Source organism: Rhinatrema bivittatum, chromosome 15 (genome assembly GCF_901001135.1).
Source record: "Rhinatrema bivittatum chromosome 15, aRhiBiv1.1, whole genome shotgun sequence".
Taxonomy (NCBI): Eukaryota; Metazoa; Chordata; class Amphibia; order Gymnophiona; family Rhinatrematidae; genus Rhinatrema; species Rhinatrema bivittatum.
The window spans coordinates 23,847,006-23,860,204 of NC_042629.1; the positions used below are offsets into that span (position 1 = coordinate 23,847,006).

Consider the following 13,199-nt stretch of genomic DNA (forward strand, 5'->3'; position numbering starts at 1 on the left):
TTGTTTGTATTTGCTCCTGCGGCCATGCATGTATTGGCCGAAAGACAACTTGTTGGTTGATATCCTAAACAGTATAGAGCACCACTGGCTGTGGTAGTCGGGCCACGAAGAAGAGGTGGGGAGAGGGGGAAAAAAGGTCGAATAAGGTCTCTAGTCTTTGAAATGTTGTTTGAATTGGTTTTATGTTTACTTAAATAGAGTCTGGTGATGAATGTTTATTGACCAAAAAGTCCTGAGTATCATCTTTTTCCCATGAATGGACGTGTGCTAATTGGCTGTATTAGGGGGCCAATGCAATAAAAACCTCAATAAAAATGTTACACACGTGATAAAATACCACGTAACATGGTGTGCAATCGGTTTTAGTGCTTGCGTGTTACAATTTTGCCATACTAGTATGGCCACGGTGCAAGTGTGCCTGGTAAGCCAAAAACTAGGCTGTGCGTGGTAACTACCTGCCAAAATCCTCCATCCTGAGCGTGAAAGAGTATGTGGAAACCTGTGACAAAAATGTCCTTCTCCCCAAATGCTCCCCACCCAAGCATCATCCTTCAGCTCCCTCCCTCTCTCCTGACCTATAATGGCACCCAGCAAACCCACCATCTCCCCAGAGGCTTCTCTCCAAAACCGAAGGAGCAGGATCTTCACTAGCAGCAGAGCTGTCCGAGCCCTCCCGCCCAAACTGCAGCCATCACTAAATGAAGCTGCTAGGTGCTTCACCATATATGTGGGATTGTATTCAGGGTGGGCAGGGGGGTCCGTTTTTGCACTGGGGTTCAGGGAGATGTAAATTTTGGGGTGCACCTGGTCTGAGGTGGCTGCTCCTATCAAGCCAATGAGAAGCAATGGGAGGAAGCAGCAATACCAATGGTGTCTTCAGTGGGCCCAGTAAAGCTTCATTTGCAAAAGATGTTCCCTCATTTATTTACGGGCGAGCACTAATTTTGGCACTTACACGTTGAAGTAATGGTGGACCATTTAGCATGCAAATTAAGGCCTTAAAGGTGAATTTGAAAAGCCCAGTGCCGCGCGTCAGTTAAGGGGATGTGTGAAGAAGTCAGATTTGCGCGCACCGCCCGTACTTTAAAGAGCGCCCAGACACGCACGTAAAACCCACTGCGTTTTGAGGCCTGGCCAAGAGACGTGCACATGCATACTTACACCCTGGCGTGAGCCGAGGCGCCCCCTGCTGCGTTCCTTTCCCTCTGCTATGGACGACGTGCAAGTTATAAAATCAAAGGATCGAGCCATTTCTGAGGAGTTTTAAAGGGTCTGAGGTAACTCGGGGGACATGTAGGCTGTCAAACCGGGGGGGGTTGGAGGACCTAGCTGTTGTGCGATGGTGTGGGCACGCGCCCGTTTTAAAATCCCCTGACTTACGCAGTAGAAATGGGCTTTGCATGCCCAAGCGAGCGCGTCCACTTAAAATTTGGCGCACATGTGCCAGGCTATATTACAACATGTACACATATATACGCACAAGTTATAAAATGGCAACATCCCTGGGTGTGCGCCGACGTCCACGTGTCAATGTGTGCCCGTGTGCCAGTTTGAACGTTACCATTTTAAGGCCAAATTTCAAAAGCCTGGCAGGCGCAAAAACCGTGGGATATGCGCGTGGCCCGGGCCGTGCGCGCCAAGTGCATTTCAAAAACAGCCCGGCCACGCGCGTATCTCCTGATATGAGAGGAAGTGCTGGGCTTGGTAAAAGGGGCGGGGCCCAGCTGGGACAGTGGCCATTAGGCTTTGTCCTGGGGAAGCGCGTGCCGGCAGCCGGCTGCGCGCGGAACTTATTTCAACTTGTAAAATGAAGCAAGTTCCAAAAAATAAAAAAAAAAGGTAGGGAGAGGGGTTTTATGGGGGTCGAGGAGGAAAGGGGAAAAGGAAGGCAGAGTAGGTAGGGGGTTAGGGAAGTTCCCTACAAGTGGTAAAAGGGGCGGGGTCTGGGCGGGGCCCAGCTGGGACAGTGGCCATTAGGCTTTGTCCTGGGGAAGCGCGTGCCGGCAGCCGGCTGCGCGCGGAACTTATTTCATCTTGTAAAATGAAGTAATCCTCCCTATGTGCATGTTAAACTTAGAGGTAGATTTTCAAAGCGTTGCTCGCGCAAAAATGAATTTTAAGAATCCGTGAAGTACGTGCGTACGCACCCATGTATGTGTGAAGAATAAAGGGGCGGGGATGGGCGGGTCTAAGACTTATGCACCTAACTCCACATTTTAAGAACGTTGACCTTTGTGCGAGTCTGTGTGTTATTCGCCCATTTTTGCTGCAGTCCTGATGAGGAGCAAGTCTAGGGATCTCGAGTTTTAGGGCTTTCAGCCCAGCGGGAAGGTTCGGGGTCAAGTGGAGGGCTTACGGGATGAAGAAGCAGAGGGTCTTGAGGACCTCAATATCAACTGGACAGACTGGTGAACTAATTGGAAAAACCGGTTTTTCCTTTGCACGAGCATGTTTTAAAATCGGCATGAGAGCCACCAAAGCCCTAGCGGAAATACGCACGGGACATTTAACCGAGCCGCCTCTTACGCTTACGCGCACACAGACACGCAGAAAGGGGACATCTTAAATGACCTACTTGCGTGCACGATACAAAATCGCAGCGTATCTCCGCTTGCATGCCGATATGTCTGTTTATGGGCGCAAGGCGCCTGTAGCCAGTTATTGCACGGGCCCCATTACGTATGTAATCCCATTCTTTCTTTTTTTTTTACAATACCTTGCACGTGTAGGTGTCTGTGAAAGTAGGGGAGCTCTGTGGCCTGCTCGTCACTTTGCTAAGCAAGGGCACGGCTGAGCTCAGAAAGCCTGAATCGGTTGCTTGAGGTGGATCAGGGCTTGCACTTCTGGAGCAGCACAGGTAGATGCCATGCACTCCTCCCTCCCTCGTGCTGTGTGAACGTTTTCACCGAGATTTCATTTGTCTCAGCAAGGCCGAATGCTCCAGAGCGCAAGAACCCTGGGAATCCAAACGTCGTCTTCTGTCTGTTTAGGTATTGTTGCAGCATGAAAAATGTTCGGTATGCATGAAGGCTTGCTGCATTTGGCCCGGTGATAGGCAGGAGGCATTTATTCCACATTCCCCAACTTTTAATAAGTGGCGCTGTGCACGCCCTTCCCATTAGGAAAACCCGCGGTACCTGATGAAGGTGGAAAAAGGAGGGGTTAGCTTAATTTTAGAGACGTCATTTGTTGAAAGGTTTTGGGGCCAGGGCAGTGCGATGCCTTCAGACCATGCTCCTTTATAGGAGATTGAGGCTGTCGTGTTCCTGTAGCTGCCTCATGCTTAACAATGGCACATTTGGCTTTTCTGCTTTATTTTACCAAATGTACGGAAGCTACTGATGTCATCAGTATTCAATAATGTTTGTCATTTTTGGGGGGGACTGAGATATGTTGGTACAGAGTTATGACTAATTGCAAAAAATAAAATTGGTTATAAACCCACATAAATGGTTAAATTACTTAAACTGTATTTTGAAACAAAGACATGAGTGCTCCCCTTAATGGTTTAAGGACAAAATATGTTGTTGAATCCTCATTTTAAAATGGTCTGATGGCTAAACAAGATAATTTAATTTCGTCTCACTGCTTTTGAAGCTTCTGTTTTCAAATTGCTTTCAAAGTATTTCTGTTTCTTGCTGGAGAACTGTCTAGCACCCATCTTCTGCCTGTAACCACATGGTACCTGAGGAATTCATCCATAGTTCACACATTGTAAGCTGCTATTGCAGAAAAACCGTACAGCAAGATAATTCTTTTCTGCACTATTTAACATCTTGATGTCCACTTTCCATATCGTGCGTGCGTGTGTGCGTATGCTTAAAAAAAATCTAGCAAACCCTGAAACCTGATGCAAATTTAAGCCTGAATTTTCGATGGCCCGCACGCGTAAAATTTGGAGATTTATGCACGTGGCTCGATACACGCAGAAGTGCCAGGCCAGCAAAAAGGGGCGGGCCGGAGCGTGTGGTCTGGGCGAGGTGGGAGGCAGGCCAGGACGGTGCCATGAGATGCTGTCCCGGGGAAACCGGCGTGCGGAGTTTACTTCTGCTCCCAAGGAGCACGAAGTATTAAAACAAAAACATTTAGGGTAGCTAGATAGGGGTTAGGGGTCAGGGTGGAGAGGGGGAAAGGGGAAGGGAAGGAAGGTTAGGCAGGGGGGTAGGGAAGTTCCCTCTCAGTCTGCTCCTTAATTGGAGCAGATTGGGAGGGAACAGGGAAAAAGGCCGATCGTGTCGCCGGATGTAATTGAAAAATCCCCCCCCCCCCCCCATGCAAGTGGGGCACCTGCCTGCACACATGCGCATACGTTATAAAATTGGGGCGTCCATGTGTGTGCGCCGGGAACCGAGCGCACATGGATGCTCGCGTGCGCCTTTTAAAATCAACTCCTTTAGTGTTAGAAGTGCTAGAGCAAAGATTTCTTCTGGCTTATAGGGTCTGTTGCGCCCGTCGGGGTCAGACGGCTTCGCCCCTAATGCCTCACCTTTTTCTCAGCTCCTCCCGCTCACCTTGGGAAGATAGCCGCCCTCTCCGGAACGGCTATGGCGTTGCCTCCTGCCATGTTTCTCCTAAGGCCCTACTAGGGTGCGTGCGTGCTACCCACGTCTTTATTCCAGCTATGGCGCGAACCTCGGGGGCTCAGAAAGTCACGCCATCCGGGTATTTCGCCTGTACTTGTTTGCTAGCTCATTGAGTTAGCAAGGATTGGTCTTGGCCGGTCTAAGCTACTCTAGTGCTTCCGTGCTGCCGCTGGAAGCTCTCTCTCTGCCCTTCGGGGTAACTGCTAACCTGGGTACCCGCTCCTCGGGGGCCCTCTGCTTTATTTCAGGTGCCTTACAGGGATCAGGTACTCGCTCCTCGAGGGTCTGCTCTCCCTGCCTCGGTGCCTTGTACCATCTATTTCAGCCTGGTGGAATCGCCAACATACAGCTCCCATCTAGTGAGTAATCTAACTCTGTCTGTCTCATCTACAGCATTGCCTTGCTGGGAAACCTTCACCGGAATTCCTCTATACCAAGGTGGTGAGACGGGTCCCCTCTGCCGAGGGTCCCGAGACTGCTACCTCTGGATCACCTCACTACTGCCACCTCTGGTGGTACTCATCAAAGCTGTACAATAAAAGATCTGAATCTGTGTTTGTGCGTCCTGATCTAGCCCAGTACTGTGGCTCCCCACGGGGCTCCTCCCCGTGGGTGTGGTCATCTGCCACAGTACCCAAGAATCCACCCAAACACCGCTAACCATAACAGGGTCATCTTGCAATTCCTTCAGGAGTCACTTTGAATGCTGTTCTTTGCCCATCAACAGGTGTCACTATAAGAGCAGTATCTGAGCAGCCCTCATCCATATCCCTAGTCCCATCTACTTTGAGAACTGTGCTATGATCCATTAGCTGGACCTGCTTTGCAGATGACCTGAATGCACCCTAGTCTTAGGCCAGCAGCTTCCCAGTGCAGTTTTTTATGAATAGGTAGAGGGGAAAATAAAGGATCTGCTTTGATGCCAAAGGTGGCTCACCCACTAGCATCATCGGAAGCCTCTTCAGGATTTGAATATGAAATAATTTAATTTTTGGAGTGTCGGGGCTCTTTGTGTACTTCCAAGCCTGTAGTATTTTGAGTTTGCTGTTGTGATTAGCTGCCACACCTCAATTCTATGGATCAAGAGCACAGCTTTGCCAAAAAAAAGTCAAATACTGGAAGCAGGTTTTGGATCTTCTAATACCCAGCCCTGGCTAGCAGGCTATAGTATATTATACACCACTTGTTGTAGTTAGGTAATATGACAGCGAGACTTTGCAGTGTCTAATAGGGAGATCACAGGTAAAGGAACCTGCTTTTCAAGGATTTCATTGCAATGAATGAATTCTGTTTTGTTTTTTTTTTTGCTGTGGACGAATGTTAGCACAGCACAGGGTATTACCAATGAATTTTGTAAGTTTGATACCTGGCACCTAAAAATAGATGAGTGAAAAAGGGAAAATTAAATGTATGGTGCTCATGCATCACTCAGCAATTCTGAGCAAATTTCCAAAGGGGTTACACATGGAAAAAAGCATATACATGCATAAGTAGCATATAATCATGGCTTTGCATGCACATTTACCAGTGCAAAAAAAGGGTGGTACAGGGGGTGTTCTGGGGCAGAGCCAGTTGTACTTTGTACGTACCTTGTATGTGTGTTTTTATCCTGTCTGTTTAAATGTTACAGCTCAATACAGTATTGAGTTATGTTTATTTTAATACTGGGTATGTTTATTGTAAACCGCTGAGACCTGCGGAATGATGGGCTATACATTTCATAAATAAGTTGCTATTTTATAAGAAATGTATCTATATTAATTATCTAACTTATTCATACAATTTTGCAGCTGCTAATTGACGTGCAAATGAAATCAGATTTGTCTGTTGACTGCAGTTTTTGGCTGGAAGGTCTGGGGTGAACTGGTGCAGGTTCCAGGTGAAGTGCTAGGAGGGTGTTGTGAACTGGAGGTGGATTGGGTGGATCTGGTGGAGGTATTGGCAAAACTGCTGATTTCAAGTATGCGTGCAAGTGAATATTTTCCAAACGCTATACGTGTAAACTTTAAAATATACCTACCTCCACGTGTAAATCAGGGTTATTGCTCGTGCATGTTATATTTTCTTTCACGTGTAAAATAAACGCTCATATGTTTATGAACTAGGTAGAGAAAATGTGCTTTCCTTGCATTGCAAATATTTGCACATGTTGAAACACACGTGTGCATTTTCAGAGCAGAACTATGCTGTATTTTATATAGTGTGCAGCAGCGCATTCCGCTGTTTATAAAATGCTAGGTTGTGTCTCCCCGCGTCCTCTTAGGCGTGCAAATTCAGTTCCATGAACAGGTTTGAAAGTTCAGCTCTCTGTGCATATTTACCACATACCGGTATGTTTCAAGTATAATTATTCCATAAAATGTATTCTAGCATTTCTGTTGCCTGATTATCTCCGGTGACAAAAAATAGTTTTCTGAAAGCATAAAGCAAAAATATGTCCTAATGATTTCTAAGATATATTTCCTTTCCTAGCTGAATTCGCACTGCGGGGCGGATTGTAACAAGAAGGACTTGGTTTGATTTCCAGGCTTGAGAGTTAAGGGGGGCAGGAGGCCTCCTAAATGTTGAAAGTACTTGTTCTGTTCCTTGCTTTGTCAGCAGCCGGTTGGGGCTCTCCTGAAGGAGCAGCCTGCGCGCTTCTGCTGCATAACCTTAGGTCAGAAGAAAAGGGGCCGCAAGGTAATTGAGGGAGGGAGACTGGACCGGTTGGGGCCTCTTTCCAGCCCTCCCTTTTTGCATTCCTGAGCTGAGAGCTGAGCCTCAGCAAGAGGGAGAAAAAAGGGAGGAAGTTTCCCTGTGCGCAGCCTCCTGCTTCGGAGTTGTGGCTCAGCCCACCCCCCTCCTCCTCCTCCTCAGTGCGAGCTCCTTAAAGTGCAAGGCTGGAACCCAGGGCGCGAGCTCCCGGGATCCGCAGAAACCTGCTCGGAGGAGTTTCTCTTTTAATTACTCTGCTTTTGGGGCTGAGCAGAAAGGATTGGGTTTCCTACTGCAGGCGCTGGGCCCTACTGACAAGCACTTCAGCAGCGCGCAGGATGCGGGGAGTGACAGATCAGGGAAGGGGCCCTCTGCATGCCAGGTCCCAGCTCTCGGACAACTCCTAGGCAAAACCTGAAACGGAGCGGGCAAGGAAGGAACTCCGTGCAACTCCTTCCTCACGGTGAGTGCAGGTTCCCAGCCTTACCCTTTCAACTCTCTGTGCAAGAAGAAGAAGGACTTCTCTTCTATAGCTAGAAAAATAAGCTTTCGAAGAGCTGCTTGCATACCAGGTCATAGTATGTTGCTGAGTTATGTTTCAGGACTTGCTGGCTCTTTAAAAAGAAAAAAAAAAAAAGGAACTGTTATTGGATCTTGTTGTAGAGCTTTCAGCGGTGCAGACAGCTCAGGGGTGGAACAGAGAGCCATGTGCACGCTTTTATTATGTCTTGCCTTTACTCGCACATCCTTCCTTGAAATTAGATGCCAGTGCCAAGGGGGGGTCCCCCGAGGCCTCAGTCCCCAGCGCCAGCCCTGAGAGAGAGAAAACAGCGCTTAACTTGTGAAGTTTTTTTTCCCATTCCACCTTCTCTGTTGGCAGAGATGGCCAGGGCCTTGGCTCGCTTGCTTTCGTCCAGCCCATGACGTTCTCACACATCAGGAGCTGCTTTCCCTTGCTTCGTGCGTTCAGAAAACACTTACAGCTGCCCTGGCATGCCAGATCCTAGCTCCAGGCATCAGTAACACCATGGTCGGCGGGATGGACGAGTACGAGAACACTTTATAGAAAAGAAACACATAAAAGCCTGAACAAAAGCAGGTTAGAAAGGGACTCTGTGTTTTGGGGATTGTGGAGCGATGTTTAGGTTAAGGTCCTATAGTTACATGTAAGTGCATTGTCTCGTAATTGTATTTTAAAAAATAAAACAAGAAATATCTTTTTTTTCCCCCCGTTGTGGAGGAAAGGAGAAGCAATATTCGTAAACTAGTAAGTCAACTGCATTCAACACCCTAGGCTGACACTAAGTTGAGAAATGTTTGCTGGAACTGCTGAGCAGAGGAAAGTGCGATTAATAAATCATTAGCGTTTGTCAGAGTCCCTAAATGATGATTACATGTTTTTCTGAAGGAGATACAAGTTTACATTGTAACACAGATTACCTTTCAGTGTCTGCATTTTTTTTTATTTCTTTATTTTCTTTAAGGGACTAAATTCCTAAATGTGAAAATTAAAGGCAGAGAAAATAATGTATCAGATGAAAAACTCCCTTTGTCCATTAAGATGATGACTGCAATATGATGCACTCCATTTATTTTTATTTTTTATTTTTCCTGTTTAATTTAGGATCTCCCTTTCTGAGGCGTTGCTGCTGTTGCATCGATTATAAGTATTTTTTTTGTTTGTTTTAATATAGTAAGAGCTTGGTGTTTAATTAGTGTGGTACAGTGACAAATGCAAGAAAAATTGACCCAAAATAGATGTTAGGGTGCACACTTTCTGCACTGTTATAAATGATCCAAACGTGGGCCCTCTGGATGTTTTATCCTTGCCCAGATACTTTTGTTATTTCAAGATCTCAGCTCCGTTTGTGCAGAATTCCCATGGAAAGCCTGTTGCACTTTGCTTTGGCATTAGTAATGCGCTGGGAGAAAGATCTAGAAGGTGTATACAATGGCCAGTGTTGTGTGTGCCGATAAGGGGGTGGGGGTTTGGGGAGGGGGAGGCAATGGCCTGCCTCCCCCTCCCCTCTGCAAAGTTCCAGAGCTGTGTGAACGCCAAATGCAGGACGCGATTTGGACCGGTTTTATTATTAGTGACAGGATCTGCACATATAAGTGTGTATGTATCTATCTTTTAATCCTTAGAGAGAGCTAGACACACACAGATATTATACAACACATTTTGCCCAGCTCAGAATAGTATTACAGTTTTCCAAACTGTTTCAGCTTGAACGTTCTGCTGTCCATCGTTAAATTAAGATCTCGCTGCCTTTTTTGTGCATTTTTTTCCAAATGGTTTCTATTTGTATAACTTTGGAGGCAGGTTTGACTTTGAAAACGTAGGGTCCGAGGCAAACCTGGAGGAAAGAAACTTTATTCTCAAGCTTTTTAGAGCTTTGCTGAGGTAATTTTCAGTTACACGGGGGATTGCGCGCACAGAATTAGTATGTACGCACGCATACGCTCTTCTATGAACCCCAAGAGTACACGCACACTTGCAGGGAGGAAGGGCGGATCAGGGCTGTTACCGGGGGGTGTTCAGAAGTTCCTGTGCAAGTTTGCTATTTTCTAAGTGGTTCACGCGCGTGCATTACCGAACAGTTTTACACACTGCTAATTGCCTTGTGCAATTGAAATCTGACTTGCCTTTCTTTTGTCTTCAGTTTTTGAGTGGTGAGTCTGGATGGAGGGTATAGGTTCATTTGGGGGAGGTATTGGTGATCTGGTGGTTCCACGTGTGCATGCAAGTAAGTATTTTCAGAAGTGGCGGTCATGCAAACCTTAAAATCTGCCTCCATGGGTAATTCTGAATTATTATGCAGGGGGAGGTAAGTTTCAAAGGCGTTAAAGTCCCTAAATGTAACAGACTATTGTAGCAATTTTCAAAACCCCCTTTTAAGTGCTTAAGGCCTGATTTTCAAAAGCATTTACACGTGTAAAACAGGGTTTTATATAAGTAAATGCATTGTACCCATGTAAGTGAGCTTTTGAAAATTGCTACAATATGTTATTGAAACGTCCATGGGATTTACCCCCATAAGTGCTCTTTAAGCATATAAATGATTTTTGAAAATTGCTACAGTCATATGTTACATTTACACATGTAACTCCTCTGAAAATTCACCTGTTAAAGTGCACGGGTGTAAAACCTATGGACATTTTAATGGCATGTATTGCAGCAATTTTCAAAAGCCCACTTACACGGGCAAAACACATTTATTTTACTTATTTGCATGTGTAAAACCCAGTTTTAAGTGTATAAATCCTTTTGAAAATTACGCCCACAAATTGCTACAATTATTATGTGTGTGAAACATAAGCACTCACTTTTTTAAAATGATGAAAAATGAAAGTGTACATATTCCTGCATTACAAATATATGATCGTACTTTCAGGGCAGATATACCAGCAAAAATCTGCATGCACCCACTCATGCACGTAAATGATGCAACCCCAGACATTAAAATGTTTAGGAAGTGTGTGAAAGCTTTGCTTTTCTGGGAGGATTTTGGATGAAAGCGATGTTATGGACTTACTGTATGTTTTATTATTTGTTTTAACATAAGACAGTGAAATTATATTACTGGTATGTTTTATTTATAATTTTATGCATGTTTTATGTAAACCGCACTGAACACAAAATTGTATGGAAGTTTTCAGTATACATGCAGCTGCAATTATCATTAATAAAATGATCCAGGCTAGATTTAGTTAGACTTATTACTGGAGAGCTTTATAAGACGATACCCTGAAGGGGCTCTCTCCAGTAAGGGTTCTCTCTCATTTTGTATTGCTGAGAGAAGACTTGTAGTGTTGGTACTGCGAGGAACGGGATTCTTTTTGACTGTGATACTGTTGGGAACAGTGCAAAAATTAGCATTATCATCATGATGATTTGTCTAGCACATAACAGATGCATGAGGCGCTGAACAGGGACACAGTATGCATAGTCCCTACTCCTTGGAGCTTAGCTTACAACCTAGCCAAGAGAACCAGCCAGCCTCCTGTTTGTTTTGTTGTGTAAGACAGCAAGGCTCTAACTTGAGAAGATTTAAGATAGGTGGGATTAACTTGAGGAAGTGCGACGTAATCATCTGAAGGGGATGCTGCACAGGAGCTTTCAGGACCACGTAGGGCCCTGCTGTGGAGATGCAGAAATGACCTACGTGGTCATCCAGGCTTCTGCACAATAACATCTTTGTGCTCATCCTTACTGAAAAGGGCCCCAAGATATGTAGCAGTCAAAGGTGATACAAGCAGTGAGTAATACTTTGTTCTCCTGGAAGAGTTGCAACTGTAAAGCTATTGCTTCGGTTTTGAATAAGTGACTTTTCTTGGGTCGAGAGAGAGAGAGGCTGTCTCTGACACTTTTGAAACCACCTGTTTCTGAAATTCATTTTCTGTTTTATTAAGTTTACATTTATTACGTTTAGAAACTGCTCATGGGAGGAGATTATCCGCTACAACAGGGGAGTTGCGTTGGATGATGCTGATATTCAGTGGCGTTAGCTGACACATTTTGACTTGGGATCAGAGCTATCTGTTGCCATTAACTTTCACCCAACCAACAATTATCATATTGTAGTCCAAGATTAATGCGCAGAAAAATGTCATAACAGCCCATGCCTGTGGTTATCTAAACTGTGGTTTACTGCATTGCCTCAAGACTCACCAGAGTTGACGGGATTACACTGAGTGCTTTTTTTGGGAGTCAAGCACAAATTCCATAAGGAGGTGAGGTTATAGGGAGTGAAATGAACACTGGCATTCAGAGGGACACTAAGGGGAGAATTTTCAGAGAGTAACGTGCATAAAAAATAGCATGCATGCAGGTGAGCAGCCTATATGCGCATAAATGCTATTTTAAAAGTATCAAAAGCCTGCACATACTTTAGGTTTCACACGCACATATATGCATGAAAAAAAAGGGGAGGGGCCGACAGTTACACGCACACGTTGCTATTTTAAAAGAGACATGCGCATACAATTGGCAACTTACTACATAATTTTGCACCTGCTACTGATATCAGACTGGTTTATTGTGCACTTTTGGCTGGGTGGATGAACTGGGGTGGGAGGTGTTCAGGTTGAAGAACCAGGTCTTGATGCTGGAGAAGGAATCGGAAAAGTAGTTTCAATTATGCGTCCGTGTTCCAAAACATATCGACCTGCACGCATCAGTCGCATTTTAGACGAGCAAGTCCTGCTTTATTTTTGCGCCTAAAATAGACAAGCATATAGTTTTATAACCGGTAGGAAAAGTCCGCATGTTAAATGCATTGAAATACTCGCTTTGAATACGTTGCGTGTATTTGCGTGTAAGCATGCATATGTGCGTGTTTTATAACACGAGGGGCGTCTGATATGCATGGGTTATAAAATACTAGTGTAGATCTCTGCCCGGCCACATACGTGAGTATATACGGCCGCACGGAGTCGTTTGAAAGTTGTCCTCTGACTGCATCAACTGAAAACACCTCCTGAATAAAAGAGAATAAAATGTTGCAAATGCCATCTTTCAGACGTGATAGGAAATGAATTCTCCGTGGTCGGGCGTCCACCCTCATTTGGCCTTACGGTACAGATATTTCTGGAGCCATAAGTGAACACAAGTACCCAACTGCTATTTTGTTTCTGCTCTGTACTACAAAAGAAATTAAGCCATCTTACAAATAGAGGGGGTGATTATCCTATTTTGGACATTCATTTGTTTGAAAGCTTTTTTGTTCCATGGTAAAACTGAACAGAGTTTGGATGAAATGATTTATATTAACAAAAACTTATAATACTGTTTTAAAATAGTATTTCTTTTTATTTCAAGGCCTTTTCTACTTTATCTTGGAGATTCTGAGCATTAGGGGGACAATGTGCACGGGCCTGACCAGGAAGCAAGGCCCATGTGTACCAACCCATCTCAAAACT

General features: G+C 45.1%; 1 long non-coding RNA gene across 7 annotated transcripts in view; it reads left to right on the forward strand.

The window, feature by feature from the left end:
• Window positions 1-7,376: 7,376 nt before the first annotated feature.
• Window positions 7,377-13,199, forward strand: part of LOC115076873 — a 313,677-nt gene continuing 307,854 nt past the window's right edge. For 2 of the 7 annotated variants that reach the window (XR_003852887.1, XR_003852886.1), the window contains exon 1: window positions 7,377-7,740. This is a non-coding gene — a long non-coding RNA (uncharacterized LOC115076873). The remainder of the gene's footprint in view (window positions 7,741-13,199) is intronic. The other 5 variants (XR_003852883.1, XR_003852889.1, XR_003852885.1 and 2 more) reach the window with 4 other exon arrangements.